Here is a 17,000-nt window from a genome sequence, read left to right on the forward strand (position 1 = left end):
TAGGGAAGAAAAGATTCAGTACACAGCGCAAATGTTTAAAAGGGAAGCGTTAGAGTGGTGGAACACTCTGTTGATGACAAGAGGTAGAAGAACCATGTATCAGCTGACATGGGAAGAATTTAAAGATTTGGTTGTGCAGAAATTCTGTCCAATGCATGAGACTGACTTAATCCAAACCAAGTTTCTCAATCACAAGGTAGTCGGGACTAATCTGAGAGACTACGATACCAAGTTCCAAGAGTATTGTAGACTTGTGCCCCAATTGGTAACACCCGAATCGAGCAAGGTAACCCGCTACATATGGGGTTTACCGAGAGAGATACGAGACATGGTGAGGTCTCATCTGCCGCAGACGGGTGAATCCGCCATGGAGCTAGCTGGTTATCTGATGAATGTTCTGATCCGCAACAAGGAAGAGGATAATAAGGAATATACAACGAATGATAAGAAAGGAAAGGGAAATAACCGTTTCAAAGGAAAGGACGTGGATAGGAGGAGGGGTGGTTTTAATTCTAACTACCCGTTGTGCAAGATTTGTATAAGGAATCATTTGGAACGATGCCGATTTGCAACATCTGCCATCTGCCATCTATGATACATGCAAAAAGCCAGGGCATGCTGCTGATGATTGTTGGAAGAACAAGATGACTTGCTTTAACTGCAAGGAGATGGGACATTTTGGCTTTGAATGTCCTAAAAAGAATGTTGCTGGTAGTGGAGGTACTAGAGGTGCTGGAGGGAGCGGCACCAAGAACGATGGGAAGAAAGGGAATGCTCGAGTCTTTGTACTTGACACCAGGAAGGCCGCAGAAATACCGGGAGCCATCACCGGTACGTTCTTAGTTAATAACGTTTACGCGAGAGTTTTATTTGATTCTGGTGCAAATCAAAGTTTTATAGATTATAAGTTTTGTAGTCTATTAAACGAACCTTTAAAGAAATTGAATAAAACTATAAACGTCTAGACGGCCAGTGGTGAGATAGTTAAAATTTTCGAAACCTTAGAAAATGGAAAGATCTTGTTGGCAGGCTACGTCATCCTTGTACAATTACTGCCCATGACCTTAGCAGGCTTTGATATATTTCTAGGTATGGACTGGTTATTCGACAACCATGCCCGTATCATTTGCAATAAGAAAACCATAGAACTCCAAGCCCTTGACAAACGAACAATTCAACTCGCGGGCGACAAAGATGCCGATCATGTTAGCATAATATCCATGATAAAAAGCTAGCAACTGCTTAAACCAAGGATGTTTAGAATTTATGGCTTATGTGACGGAAGAATCAAACCGAAGTAAATCAAAGACATACCTATAGTATCCGAATTTCCCGACGTCTTTCCAGATGAACTTCCAGGAATTCCACTCAATCGAGAAGTCGAATTCAGAATAGACTTAATGCCTGGAACAGCTCCAATAGCCAAATCCCCCTATCGTTTGGCTCCAACAAAAATGAAAGAATTGAAGAAACAACTGGATGAGTTGGTAGAGAAAGGATTTATTCATCCAAGCTCATCACCTTGGGGAGCATCGATATTATTCGTCAAGAAGAAAGATGGTTCCATGAGAATGTGTATCGATTATAGAGCCTTGAACAAAGTAACTATTAAGAATCGATATCCACTACCTAGAATTGACGACCTATTCGATCAATTGCAAGGAGCGAGTTTCTTTTCGAAAATAGATTTACGATCTGGATACCATCAGTTGAAAGTTCAAGAAGAAGATATTCCAAAAACAGCTTTTCGGACAAGGTACGGACATTATGAGTTCACAGTAATGCCATTTGGACTCACTAATGCCCCAGCCGCTTTTATGGACTTGATGAACAGAGTTTGTAAGCCTTATTTAGATAAATTTGTAATCGTATTCATCGATGATATACTTATTTATTCTAAATCGGAAGAAGATCACAAAGTTCATCTTAAAATGTTACTTGAGATACTCCGAAACGAGAAATTGTATGCCAAGTTTACTAAATGCGAATTTTGGTTGCACGAAGTACAATTTCTTGGCCACGTTATCAATGCAAATGGAATTCAAGTGGACCCCGCAAAGATTGAAGCAATAGCTAAATGGGAGATTCCTAGATTGCCAACCGAGGTCTGAAGTTTCCTAGGTTTGGCTGCATACTATAGAAGATTCATCGAAAATTTCTCCCGTATAGCAGTACCCCTAACTTCATTAACCCGAAAGAATGTTAAGTATGAATGGGGAATCAAACAACAAGAAGCATTTGATTCACTTAAACAAAAGCTTACAAATGCACCTATATTGGCCTTGCCAGAGGATACAAAGGATTTTGTTGTATTTAGTGACGCATCTCATTCAGGTTTGGGTTGCGTACTAATGCAAAGAAAGAAAGTAATAGCTTATGCTTCTCGTCAATTGAAAATACACGAAAAGAATTATACGACTCACGATCTAGAGTTATGTGCCATAATTTTTGCCTTAAAGTTATGGAGGCACTATCTCTACAGAGTCAAGTTTATCGTGTACACTGATCATAAGAGTTTAAAGCACATCTTTGATCAGAAGGAACTTAACATGCGTCAAAGAAGATGGATGGAAACCTTAAACGATTACGAATGTGAAATCATCTATCATGAAGGAAAAGCAAATGTGGTAGCTGATGCATTAAGCCGGAAAGAACGTGAGAAACCCAAAAGAGTTCGAGCCTTGAGATTAGAGCTACAAATAGATTTAATCAAACAAATCAAGAAGGCTCAGAAGCAAGCAATTGAAGAAAATCATATCTCCGAAGAAAAACGTAACGACACCATTGATTCTTTAGTCAAAGGAGATGACGATATACTAAGACTCGGAAATAGAATCTGGGTACCGATTGTTGGTGATTTACGTGAAAAGATCATGAATGAAGCTCATAAATTAAAGTACATGATGCATCTCGGTAGTGATAAAATGTATCAAAACCTTAAGCCAAACTACTGGTGGAATGGAATGAAAAGGGATATTGCTTTGTATGTTGCCAAATGTTTAACCTGTTTACAAGTCAAGGCAGAGCATCAAAAACCTTCAGGTTTGCTTCAACAACCTGAACTTCCTGTATGGAAATGGAAGATGATAACAATGGATTTCATTATGAAACTCCCTAAAACTACCCAACAACACAATGCTATTTAATCATTGATAGATTAACTAAATCTGCTCATTTCTTACCTATCAATGAATCTTACTCTATGGATAGATTGGCATGAATATACGTGGACAATATTGTATCATTACATGGTGTGCCATTATCTATCATATCCGATCGAGATAGTAGATTTACGTCTCATTTCTGGAATAGTTTCCAACGAGCGTTAGGAACTCAGTTGAATCTTAGCACTGCTTATCATCCTCAAACTGATGGGAAGAGTGAAAGAACAATTCAAACGCTTGAGGACATGCTCCGAGCTTGTGTGATCGATTTAGGCGGATGTTGGGATGATCACCTGCCTCTGATGGAATTCTTATATATAATAGTTATCACACAAGTATTCAGGCCGCACCATTCGAAGCTTTGTATGGACGAAAATGTAGAACACCTGTATGCTGGTTTGAAACGGGAGATAATCAAATATCTGGACCCGAGATCGTTCCAGAAACGATGGATAAAGTATTACAAATTCGTGAACGACTTAAGACGGCAAGAGACCGACAAAAGAGCTATGCAGACATCTGCAATAAGCCGTTGGAATTTCAAGTAGGCGATAAGGTCTTATTAAAAGTATCATCGTGGAAAGGAGTCGTACCATTCCGCAAGAAAGGAAAGTTAAGTCCACGTTTCATGGGACCATTTGAAGTATTAGAACGAATCGGTACTGTTGCTTATCGCATACGTTTGCTAGAAGAGATGAAAGGAATACATAATGTATTTCATGTCTCTAACTTACGTAAATGTCTGGCTGACGAAACTTTAGCCATGCCCTTAAAAGACTTCGAAATCAACGAAAATCTAAAATTCATAGAACAACCTCTACAAGTTTAAGATTTCCTAAGCAACTTAAACGTCAAAGGCTAAAATTAGTTCAAGATACGATGGAACTCTCGAATAGTACCCGAGTTTACTTGGGAGTTAGAATCAGAGATGAGAAAGAAATACCCACATCTGTTCTAGCGAATCTCGAGGACGAGATTCATTCTAAGGTGGGGAGGATGTAACATCACGAAAAATTTGGTCCAATTTTGACAAACTAATAAAGATGATGGGCTAAAAATATTCATGGTATAAGTAAAGGAAAAATAAGATAAAGAATTGAAATAGCTTATGTTAAGGGAATGAAGTAAGGAGACTCCATCCCACATGGAAAGGGGTAAAGAAAATAAAGCACTTTATAAGGAGGGAACTTTCCATGTAATGTTCTTATGTGGCCAAACACTCTCCCTAGTCCTAGCGGAGGGTGCGAAGCACCCGACGCGCACGGGAACGGGCTCGGGTGAAGGTGATGGGCGCAATGTGGCGCTTTGATGGCACACTTCGCACGCTCGCATCGCCGCGAGCCGCTTAAGAGCCGCATTAGTATTTTTGGATGTTGGAACGAAATCAAGACACGGCAAGTTACCAAAAGATACGGGACTAAAAATGGACAAATTTGAAATTTTGCACCTTCGCGCGACGCGAAGAATTTGAGTCTTGCATCTTCGAGCGACGCGAAGTAGTAACGTCACCGACGATCGACACGTGGAGACACGTCACGGGACACGTGTCACCATGTGGTGACACGTGGCAAGCCTACTGCATCTTCGCGCGACGCGAAGATGCAGCTTTTTTACTATAAATAGGTCGGCCATGGGGGGGGGGTTCCTCATTCATCCCTCACACCTCAAATCATACACACAACCTCGGTATTCTTGCCACAACCCCGACATGCCGATATCCCGACGATTATGGCCTCGAAGTGCGTGCTAGAACTCTACATAGTTGCTCTCTCGACTTTACACCGTCAAGTGGGAGTACTGCTCGAGTAAAGCTTAGGCATTTCTTATAGCAAGCCATACAAGGTAGGGGTTCGGTCCGATTATTATATTATAAATGGCTTAGACCCTGGTCGGGGATATAGCCGTACCTTGATCATATAATAAAGTGAAAATAGATTTCATAAGTCGAGATTATAGAAAGAATATTATTTCTCTTTTATATATAAAGATTTTTATAAATATTTCCTATGATAAAAGAAACTTGAAATATACGTTTCTTCATAAAGAAGAAACGTTATGAAGAAACGTAGTTTATAAATGATTAACAAAAGAAAGGACTAGAGGTTCTTATATTTTATAAAGAGATAAATGTCAAGGTAAAGGTTATGAAAACGGACTAAAGGTCTGAAGCTAGATCGTTGATCTAGTATTTATAAAACGTTATTCTCGTATTATAGGTCCGAGGTAAAAAGACTATACAAATCAGTGAGAAACACCAAACAAGAAGAAAGGTGAATACGTCCAACCTTTTTATAAAACAAGTCTTTGAATGTTACATGGGATTATGTATCCCTAAAACTTTATAAACAAAAGTAATTGCTGGCCCTCAGGCTATTATATACATTTGTTTGGATCCTTACATATGTGGGTAGACGGTGGGCACACCGCACCACACTTGCTAATACCTCCGCCACGTTGGGTCGGACCTAAGTAATGTCCGAGAGGAGATTATCTCGTGTATATTGGTAATTGCTAAGTCCTCGATGCTGCAGTATCGCTGAGAGGCTTCAAGTAGAACTGGATGTTTATAATAGTAAATTTGACTTGGTTATTTTCTAAGCCATGATGGGCCGGGTCATAAGATACCCGAGGGGATAACTAAGTATTAAAATGTTTTGTGTCAGTGTGTTCACAAGTATGTGTTGCTGACGTATTTTTATAATTGTTGTACAAGTAATGAGGATAGGTGATTGGAGATGATGACTAGCCATTAGACGATCTACTGGCTCATATGAAGATTTCGATGTTAAAATAATGTAAAATTATGATTTTGTCATCTGAACACTTTTGTACCAACCAACGGGTGTTTTAAATCCCGTCTTTTGAATATAATAATATTTTTCAAATCTTCCACTTTACAACCTTGAACTCTGATATATTTACAAAGCAGGTACCAACGTATGAGTCACACTCCCAGGCCCTAGTCTGGGGTGTGACATAAAGTTGGGGCCTAAAGCCCTAGCTTCATTTCATTGTCTCTAGAGACACGTGAATTCCTAGAAAATTAAATTTGACAGCAACTGAAACAGCATCTGATTGTTTTGTTAGGGCTTGAAATAACAGAAGCATCCAAAGTACACGTTCTACAATATTCTAATTCATTACATCTAATAGCATCATCGTAAATTAGTATCAATTGCAATGAATTAAACAGCACCCGAAGAAGAAGATGCAGATGACCGAACTACTCCAACTCGCTTAAACTTATTATTATTGGGTGCTACCACAACTCCGTTAGAATTAAAACCTAAAGGTCCCATAAAATTGGAAGATTTCCATCCAACGATGCAACAACCGCACCCCCTGCAATCCACATTCAACAAAACAACACTCGCTTAATTTTCATAAACTTCTTTAAAAAATGATAATGGTGAATAAGCTAACCTTGTCAGTTGAACCAGAAACAACCAACTCATTATCAACCACAAACTTGACACTGGTATCCTAACAAACAAAAAACAAAAAAGAATAAAAAATAAGTTAAGAAGATCATGACATAAAAATTAAACTTGTTTACCAAATATTGAGCATCTCCAACGTTTTTGGCTGCCAGTAGACACCGGAACCCTAATTATCGCTAATGTCCCTATCGGAAAAAAACCCAAAAACAAGGCAGATTAGAAGAACAAGGATGGATCTGAAGCAAGAACTCTTGAACTAAATTTCCATTGTCGTATACTGCTTTGTAGCTTGTCGGAAATGTCGGAGGAAAGTCACAGCTGCTTCCAGCCTCGTGGGAATATCCACTGCCGCTGCTATGGCCATACCTCCCTCACCATCTTAATTGCCGGTTTTTAACAACAATCGAGCAAGATCTGTGATGAAGAAATTAATTGAATTAAGGTAGCAGATGACTAATTTAGATATCGAGATTGAGAGTATTTACCTTACGTTCTTCAATAAATTCAAGGATTGCGAGCCCACAAAGCAGGTTGACTACAATTGCAAAAAGAAAGAATAAGATGTGAACATATTCATCGGATTTGGATTCTTATATTATTGAATCCCTTGAAATATGAATTTTGAAATCCCCTTTTGAATTCTGAATCCCGTCCTTCACCTATTTCATCTGTATGCTTTACCTATTGTGCCTCACGCTTAAAGAGTAGTGTACCTCTTCGCCGCTGCTATGGCCATACCTCCCTCACCATCTTAATTGCCGGTTTTTAACAACAATCGAGCAAGATCTGTGATGAAGAAATTAATTGGATTAATGTAGCAGATGACTAATTTAGATATCGAGATTGAGAGTATTTACCTTACGATCTGCATTCAATTCAAGGATTGCGAGCCCACAAAGCAGGTTGTCTACGGTTGCAAAAAGAAAGAATAAGATACGAACATATTCATCAGATTTGGATTCTCATATTATTGAATCCCTTGAAATTTGAATTTTGAAATCCCCTTTTGAATTCTAAATCCCGTCCTTCACATATATCATCTGTATGTTTTACCTATTGTGCCTCAAGCTTAAAGAGTAGTACAACTCTTCGCCGCTGCTATGGCCATACCTCCCTCACCATCTTAATTGTCGGTTTTTAATAGTAATCGAGCAAGATCTGTGATGAAGAAATTAATTGAATTAATGTAGCAGATGATTAATTTAGATATCGAGATTGAGAGTATTTACCTTACGATCTACAATCAATTCAAGGATTGCGAGCCCACAAAGCAGGTTGTCTACGGGAGCAAAAAGAAAGAATAAGATGCGAACATATTCATCGGATTTGGATTCTCATATTATTGAATCCCTTGAAATATGAATTTTGAAATCCCCTTTTGAATTCTGAATCCCGTCCTTCACCTATATCATCTGTATGCTTTACCTATTATGCCTCGAGCTTAAAGAGTTGTACAGCTCTTCGCCGCTGCTATGGCCATACCTCCCTCACCATCTTAATTGCCGATTTTTAACAGCAATCGAGCAAGATCTGTGATGAAGAAATTAATTGAATTAACGTAGCAGATGACTAATTTAGATATCGAGATTGAGAGTATTTACCTTACAATCTGCAATCAATTCAAGGATTGCGAGCCCGCAAAGCAGGTTGTCTACGGGAGCAAAAAGAAAGAATAAGATGCGAACATATTCATTGGATTTGAATTCTCATATTATTGAATCCCTTGAAATATGAATTTTGAAATCCTCTTTTGAATTATGAATACCATCCTTCACCTATATCATCTGTATGCTTTATCTATTGTGCCTCAAGCTTAAAGAGTTGTACAACTCTTAAAATTAAGAGTTTTTGGTAAAATTATCATATTGTCCTTCCTATGTGTGTGTGTGTGTGTGTATATAGGCAAAGTATAAAATGAAAACCCATTTGAGTTGTGAAAACCCTATGTAACATCGTTTTTTTTGTTACATGTAATATATGTTGTAACATTTAATACAAAACATCGAAACATAAAAAAAATGTTTTGCTATTTTTTAACATTTTTTTACTAATTTTTATATATGTTTTCAGGAGAGAGAAAAAGTTATATTTGTATTTACATTTTTTATTCACTTTAGTTATGGACAACAAGATTTAAATTTTAATTAAAAACATGTGGTTGAGAATGTGTTTCTAGAGTTTTCATAACTAAAGTGGGTTTTCATCTTAACCTTACCATATATATATATATATATATATATATATATATAGGAGAGGGATATTTTGAGAACCATGTTGAGTTTTAAGAACTCAATTTTAGGTCACACATTTAATTAAATGGATTGGAATATGTGGTTGAGATAAAATCTGGCAAAAAAATTAAAGTAGGAGAGAGAATAAATATGTAACTGGTTACACTAACTTTTACGTCCGTTACACATGTGTAAAAAGTCGACTCGGTGCGTAAAAAATTCTGTAATTTTTTTATGTGTATGTAAGTTACATATATTACGCATGGGTAAAAAAAATTCGAAAAAAAAATCGTTACGCTGAGTTTATTACGCTGGGTTCTTAAACTCAAGGGTTTCTTAATTGAAATCTCCTCATTATATATATATATATATATATATATATATATATATATATATATATTATGCGGAATTGACAGCAAGAACAGAAGGATACGTTTCTTCCGGTTGAGTTGGGAATTCCGAGTAAACAACCAGCAAATTACTTTTGCAAGACGTTAACTGCGAGTGACACAAGTACACATGGAGGGTTCTCTGTTCCTCGGCGTGCTGCTGAAAAAGTTTTCCTCCGTTGGTAATGCTGGTTTAATCATGTGGTTATACTTAGATTAGAGGTGGCAAGAACAAGATGGACAGGTTTATTAATGGGTTAAAGAGGGTGATTAATAATAATATGGCTGGGTGCATTAATTAGGGGTTAAAAGGGGTGATTTGTTTATGTGGGTACATAACGGGTCAAAAAGGTCATTTTTTCATGGGACGGTACGCGACAGGTCAAAAGGGACATTTTTCATGGGCGGGCATATAACGGGTCAATTATTCATTTGGTGGGTACATAACGAGTCAATTTTTCATGGGTGGGCACATAACGAATCAATTTTTCATATACGGGTACAAATTGGGTCGTTTTTATATGGGCGAGTGAATACATAACAGGTCAAAAGGAGTCATTTTTTCATAGGCTGAGTACATAACGGGTCAAAAAAGATCATTTTTTTCATGGGCGGGTACATAACGGGACAAAAGGGTCATTGTTTTCTGGGACAGACTATGTTGATCCGCTAACAATACCTTCCCCCCCCCACACACACACAACAATAACAACTTAGTCTTTTAATAAAGCTATCCAAGTAGTTGTATACATCAAAAATACACTGCGGGTGACATTGAAATAGTTTGATCCATTTCTCTTTGTTTAAACTATAAAACAAAGACCCATTTGTAAGTGAATGGATTGAAATTGCCAACTCTATTTAGAAGGTTGGTTAATCAACCTTGTTATTATTACTTGGTTTTTTAGGATTTCTCTCTGCAGCCACCTGCTCAAGAACTTATAGCAAGGGAGGGATCTTCACGATGTTGAATGGAAGTTCAGGCATATTTTCCGGGGTATGTTAAGGGGGTGTGTGCTTCAAAGTAATATAGAAAATAATCAAAATCAGGTATGAAACTGATTATGTGACCCCTAAGATAACCAAAAGCAGAATCTGTTAACCCAAACTTTTATTTTTACAGATTTATTATAATCATATATAAACATTTGGTGTGCTCCATGTGATGTTACATGTTTTCTCGCTAACACGCAGTGTAGCCCAAACGGCATCTTCTTACAACGGGGTGGAGCGTATTTGTTAGTGCAAAAAGACTTGTTGCAGGAGATCCTCTTCTTTTTATCTGGTACTTCTTCAAGTTGATATTGCACTTTGACATGCAGTTGGCTAGTTTAGAGGTTGCAATTTCGACTCGCTTACTTTTAAGCAGGCCAATCAACTAATTTAGTTAAAATGGTAACTTGGGGTGTAAACAAGCTGAGTTGAGCCAACACCAAGCTCAACTAGGCTCGATCTCAGCTTGTATAACTTACAAGAGCCCAAGCTCAAGCTGAGCTTGTTTTTCGAGCTGTAATTTTAAAGCCAGAGCTCTTCTTGTTAGTAGTTTTCAAGCTCATTCTCGGCTCTTTTATTAGTTAATTTACATACATTTATTTCTATTTTTATATATCTTCTAATTATAAATTTCATATATAAAATAATTATATTATTTAGTTATTATTATAATTTTTATATATACTAATAATTAGCATATAAATGTACATACTCTGTATACTAAATAAAAATTCGATAAATAATAGGCTTACCTAAGCTCGCGAGCCAACTCGGGTTCAGGCTCTTTTATTAAACAAGCTTATTTTTAGGCTCTAGCTCGTTTAAACTCAACTTGATTCGTGTTGATCTCGAGTAGCTCATGAGCAGCTTGGCTCGTTTACACCCTAATGGAGCATGTCAAATCAGTTTTATGCGTCAACTAGTTTCAAAGTCAAATGTTGTTGTACTAATCCATTAGGAACGAGAAAAACCAGCTTCTGTTAGGAATGTGGGGCGCAAATAGACCACAAACTGTAATGCCATCATCTGTTTTATCACGTGATAGTATGCATATCGGCCTTCTTGCTGCTGCGGCTCATGCAGCTGCTACTAATAGCTGTTTCACTATTTTCTATAATCCAAGGTTGAAATTAATTATTACTTATAGAAATGTTTAGTTGTATGCTATATTATAATCATGTATACTTTTAAATATATTCCAAGGTTGTCATACCCCTTTCAAAATATGTTAAATTTGTGTTTAACACTCGGGTTTCAGTCGGTACGTATGCGTTTTTGTATGCTGTTTGAGACGAAGAATCAAGTGTTCGCATGTATTTTCATTAGAGTGATATATTTAAAATATTTAATAATGGAATTATTGTTGAATAATCATAAAAATGTATTTAGATACATGGGAACAATTACTGGTGTTGGTGATTTAGATCCTGCTCGTTGGCCTAATTCTCATTGGTGATCCGTTAAGGTAAACCACCATCTTATGTTTTTATATAAGATTTAAGTTTGTTTTATTTTGCATTAGATTGAATATTAACAAACTAGGATATGAACAAACTCGAAGATGAATACTCTTAACTTTAATGATTATGTTATCTATATATATCCTTGTAACTCATAATCATATATACAATACAATACACATATTTACCAAGATTATCTTTTTGTCTGTTTATTAAATCTTGATATGTTTATAGGTAGGTTGGGACGAGTCAACCGCCGGTGAGAGGCAGCCACGTGTATCATTATGGGAAATCGAACCTTTGATGACCTTTCCTATGTATAATGTATCCGTCCTTGTTACCTCTTCGTCTGAAATGTCTGGACCTTCATCTTTTCAAGGTATTATCATTCTTACAAAATATTTAGATATGTAAACTCCACTAACCACTTCTTTGCAATGTTTGTTAGACTATTATACTGTTATTTAGTAACGTGATTTTGGAGATTGTATGAGTTAAAGTTAGGGGTATGCATGGGTCGGTCGGTTTTGGAAAACGAATCAAAGGGTTATGGGTTTATGAAAACCATTCATTTCGGTTTTTCTGTTTTTGGTTATAAATAATTAATCAATTATTGCACATTTGCATCTGGCTTTTTTCGGGTTGATTGATAGCAAAACTGAAACCGAACCAAAAAACTTGTCTTTTTAACCAAATGACCTTCTGTCTAGCGGTATCAAGAAGTTGGATAAGGCTTTGTATTTTAAATGGGTGTGGGTTCATGTCCGGTGGTTGTTAAAAAAGGCTTAACTTAGGAGCAGAGTTAAGAGAGTTTGTGAGTTGCCCTTGAAAAAAAAAACAAGAAACATAAAACCAAACTGTTGGTTTTTTTTGTCACACCCCGACTCAGGGCCTGGGTGCGACCCGTTAGTTGGTATATGTTTTGATAATATATCAGAGTTGCGGGTTATTAGCGGAAGTCTTTAAAATATATTATTCATTTATAAAATGTCGGGTCAGAATACCCATTTGGATATTTTAAAATATCGGCGGAAGTCTTTTCGGATAAAATATTATTATATTGAAATCTCGGAAGTTGAATACCCGTTTGATAATTTAAATACATATCTTTTAAAAATATCATTCTTTACAATATTCTGAATAAAATATCTGAGCCATCAGATCACCTCTAATGACTATCTCTCCAATCTTCTATCAGTCTTGCCTGTCAGTTCTATTCTTTTCAATTCCCTGAAATGTGGGAGAAAAATACGTCAACACACAGCCGGTGAATGACGCTGACTCAATAATACCAGTGTGTAAACAATAACAATATCTTTGTGACAATACTCATTAGGCACCCAACTCAATTGGGTTACAATTACCCTAAGTACGTGTACAATTAATCATATACACAATATCATTTCTCCGATCAGTCCTGTAGACTACCAGAGGCATGTTTGATGATATGCATGGCCTCGGGGAAATCCAAGTCACTATGTATGTATGGATCCAGACACATGTATACTCTTAATTTGAGTATGCCCGTTTCTCATTATCACAACACAAAGTTTTAAGGATTCGTAAATCCTATGTAAAAAGTTCAGACTCTAAAGGAGTTGTAAAAGTTTAGGGCATATTCACCTTTTATGATTGTAATCTGTTTCTGACACTGATTCCTGTATATTTGATCAGTTTCGGTTACTGACCCCTGTCTGTAAATCAGTTTCTGTTACTGATTCCTGTTTCTGTTTTCAGCTTTCTGTTTGATTGATTGACTGTTATCTCGGACCTATAGTACGAGTATAACATTTATATAAATGTCTAGATCAATGATCTAGCTTCAGACCCCGTAGTCTGTTTTGTATAGCTGTAACCTTGACAAATCGTTTGTTTGTACAAAACATGTGGACCTTTAGTCCCTTTGTTTATTTATTAATTATATATCAGGTTTCTTCTTCAGGAAGAAACATTTATACCAGGTTTCTTCTTCAAGAAAAGAAGAAACATTACTTTGTCTATAATCTGTGAATGAATAGTCTATTTCTTAATCATTAAGAAATACTATTTAATTATACCTTTTGCATGAAAATGATTACGTTTCTTAATCATGAAGAAACTATAACTAACTATAACTTTTGCTTATGAAAAGCTATATTATATTTAACAGTGATCAAGGTTTGGGCTATACCCCCGACTATGGTCTAAGCTATTAAAATAATAACTTAATTAGAACCCCTACCTCGTACGGGTATTTGGAGTTAAATGCTTTTGATTAATCGAGCGGCACTTCTACTCTATATCTCGTAACAGAGCTTAAACCGTCAGAGCTTCGGAGCTTGGCACGTTTCACGAGGTCGGTACGCCTTTCGAGGTCGGCACGCAAAACGATGCAAAACGTGCGAAAAGTGAAGTGGTTGGTGTGAGTTGGAATGTGCCGAACACCCCTCTATTTATAGCTGAAATCGTGCATCTTCGCGTATCGCGAAGCTGCTTCGCGTATCGCGATGGTGCACTAGCTTCGCTAAGTCATCAGTAGGGTTGCCACGTGTCACGCATGCAGAAATGCCACTTCGCGTATCGCGAAGATGCCTGGTTTTGCTTCTTCGCGTATCGCGAAGATGCTCCAAAGTCGGTTCAAGTCTTTTGTCTTTCGTGTATCGCTAAGATGTCTACTTTGCAACTTCGCGTATCGCGAAGATGCAAGTTTCAGATTTTCATTTTTAGTCCTTGTACTATCCAAAAATACTAAAGCGGCCCTTATGCGGCTCGCGGCGATGCGAGCGTGCGCCATCAAAACGCCCATCGCCCGTGTCCGTGCGCATGCACGTTGGGTGCTTCGCAACCTCCGCTAGGACTATGGAGAGTGGTTAGCTACATTAAAACATTTTAATGGAAACTTGCTTCTTTATAAAGAGCTTCCATTTCTTTGTTTGTTTCCATGTGGGATGAGAGTATCTTTTCCTTATTTATACCCATGTGGAATGCTTCCACTTTCTTCCACCTTTCCATGTGGGATGGATTTTTCTTGTTTCCTTAACATAAGATGCTTAATTTTTCCTTATCTCATTTTTCCCATTACTTGTTTTTTTGATATTTTACTCCTTCAACTTTCAAATAACTTTAGTTCAAAATAAATATGGGTTTTTCCTAGATGTTACATCCTCCCGACCTTGAAATGAATCTCGTCCTCGAGATTTGCTTATCTTAGATATGGATGTTCTTATTTCGTTAATTCAGGATTAGATTCTATCTAATCTGATTCTTGTGTTTATCTATCATTGATGAAAATTTTCAGACCTGTTGCTAACTTTACATCTCGATTGATGTAATCAGTCAATAGTTCAGAATATCATAAGTAATTGTAAATTGTTAAACACAGTGGCCAGTTGTGCTTAATTATTTACCTTATCTTTTGTATTCTAAACATCTATCAATGTTAGCTTTATTGCTTCTTGGATTCCATCTGTCGAATCAATTCCATCTTTTGATTCTTATCATTTGTTTTCCTTGTATCATATAGTACTTTTGTACTTTTGAGCAATCATATCTGACATGCTATACAATCATGTCTCTTAAACATTCTCGAGTTCCTTTGACTTTTTGATTAATCTTTATTGATCATTCCTTTAACAGTATTTCCCAGAGATTTCTTTTCAATGATATGCTATCTTTATCTTTGCATATTTTGATATATCGTGACATCAGTAATATTCAGAATCCTTTCCCTCAGTACGCTATCATCCTATATTTATAGTAGTCTTGCATATATATCTAGATAGTATTTATTTGATTTAATCAGTAGACTTTAAGTCTTTTTTGGTTCAGCAAATTTGTGTCAGCAGACTCGTGGTCTGATCGGCAAACTTTTAAGTTTGTTTCAGTTCAGCAGACTCTTAGGTTTGAACTAACCTTAATAGAGTTTTATAGTCATTTGTATTTACATATGATGTTTGATATTGGCATGTGTTTGGCCTAATAAAGATAGTTCATCCAACTGTGGATGAATCTGTCAGGTGATAAATCAAATCAGCATGTTATCGGTTTGAATGTTAGCTTTGATTTCAGTCACTTGATTGTCTTCTCCTTTAGAAATACTGAATATGAGCATTCTTGTGTATTGACAAGATTTATATGCTAATATTTTATTTATAACTTAGGGAATCAAAACGCCACATTACGCCCATCGCCCGAGTCCGTGTCAACGCTTGGACTATGGAGAGTGGTTAGCCACATTAAAACATTTTAATGGAAACTTGCTTCTTTATAAAGAGCTTCCATTTCTTTGTTTGTTTCCATGTGGGATGAGAGTATCTTTTCCTTATTTATACCCATGTGGAATGCTTCCACTTTCTTCCACCTTTCCATGTGGGATGGATTTTTCTTGTTTCCTTAACATAAGATGCTTAATTTTTCCTTATCTCATTTTTCCCATTACTTGTTTTTTGATATTTTACTCCTTCAACTTTCAAATAACTTTAGTCCAAAATAAATATGGGTTTTTCCTAGATGTTACATTTTTTGGGTTTGGTTATTTTTGTTTCGTTGCGTCAGTTACTTCGGTTTGGTGCACACCTTTAGTTAAAGTTACACTGCATAGTATATGCTCGTTTAATATGTTCTATGTGTGCAGACTGCAGAGATGATGCATGGTTAAGAGGCAAAAGTGCCGAGCAATCACTCCATTTAAGTTTTAAATCTAGTGGTATGTATCCATGGATGCAGCCAAGGGTAAATCCATCATTTCTCCAAAATAATCTTAATCACCAGTACCAATCAGCACTGACAACCGGTATGCAGTTTGTTTAACATTAATAACATCGATGTGGACTCATTTGGCATTCTAATTCCAGCCATTGACCCTGATTTGACCACAATAACCACTTCAATGGGTTCCGGGTTTCAACCCTTTGGTTAAAGAGTCTAGTGAGTTGTTGAACCCGAACCGGACGTTTGTGAAGGTTTATAAAACCGGGTGTGTTGGATGGTCAATAGATATGAGCCGGTTCAACAGCAACCATGAGCTGAGAGAAGAACTGGGTCAAATGTTTGGGATAGCGGATTTGCTTGAAGACCCGCAAAGATCAGGCTGGCAGCTTGTATTCGTTGACAGGGAGAATGACGTTCTCCTCCTTGGAGACGACCCTTGGGAGTAAGTAACATCAGGGTGTGCACGAGACCGAATAACCAACCTAACTGAATTTAAATGTAAGGCCCCGAACCCGGTTGCCTTACTTTAGCGTCGGATTTACTCATAAACACAGTTCTTACAAATCAGAGTTCATTAAAACTTTCGCGGAATATAAAAACTTTCATGAGACGTTACAACAATCCAAAACTTGCC

General features: G+C 37.0%; 1 pseudogene; it reads left to right on the forward strand.

The window, feature by feature from the left end:
* The first annotated feature begins 644 nt into the window (after window positions 1-644).
* LOC143543109 (auxin response factor 8-like) lies at window positions 645-16,465 on the forward strand (annotated as a pseudogene).
* Window positions 16,466-17,000: the final 535 nt, after the last annotated feature.

This window comes from Bidens hawaiensis, unplaced genomic scaffold (genome assembly GCF_021521415.1).
Source record: "Bidens hawaiensis isolate Kalapana, Puna unplaced genomic scaffold, B.hawaiensis_p1.1 tig00000864_1, whole genome shotgun sequence".
Taxonomy (NCBI): domain Eukaryota; kingdom Viridiplantae; phylum Streptophyta; class Magnoliopsida; order Asterales; family Asteraceae; genus Bidens; species Bidens hawaiensis.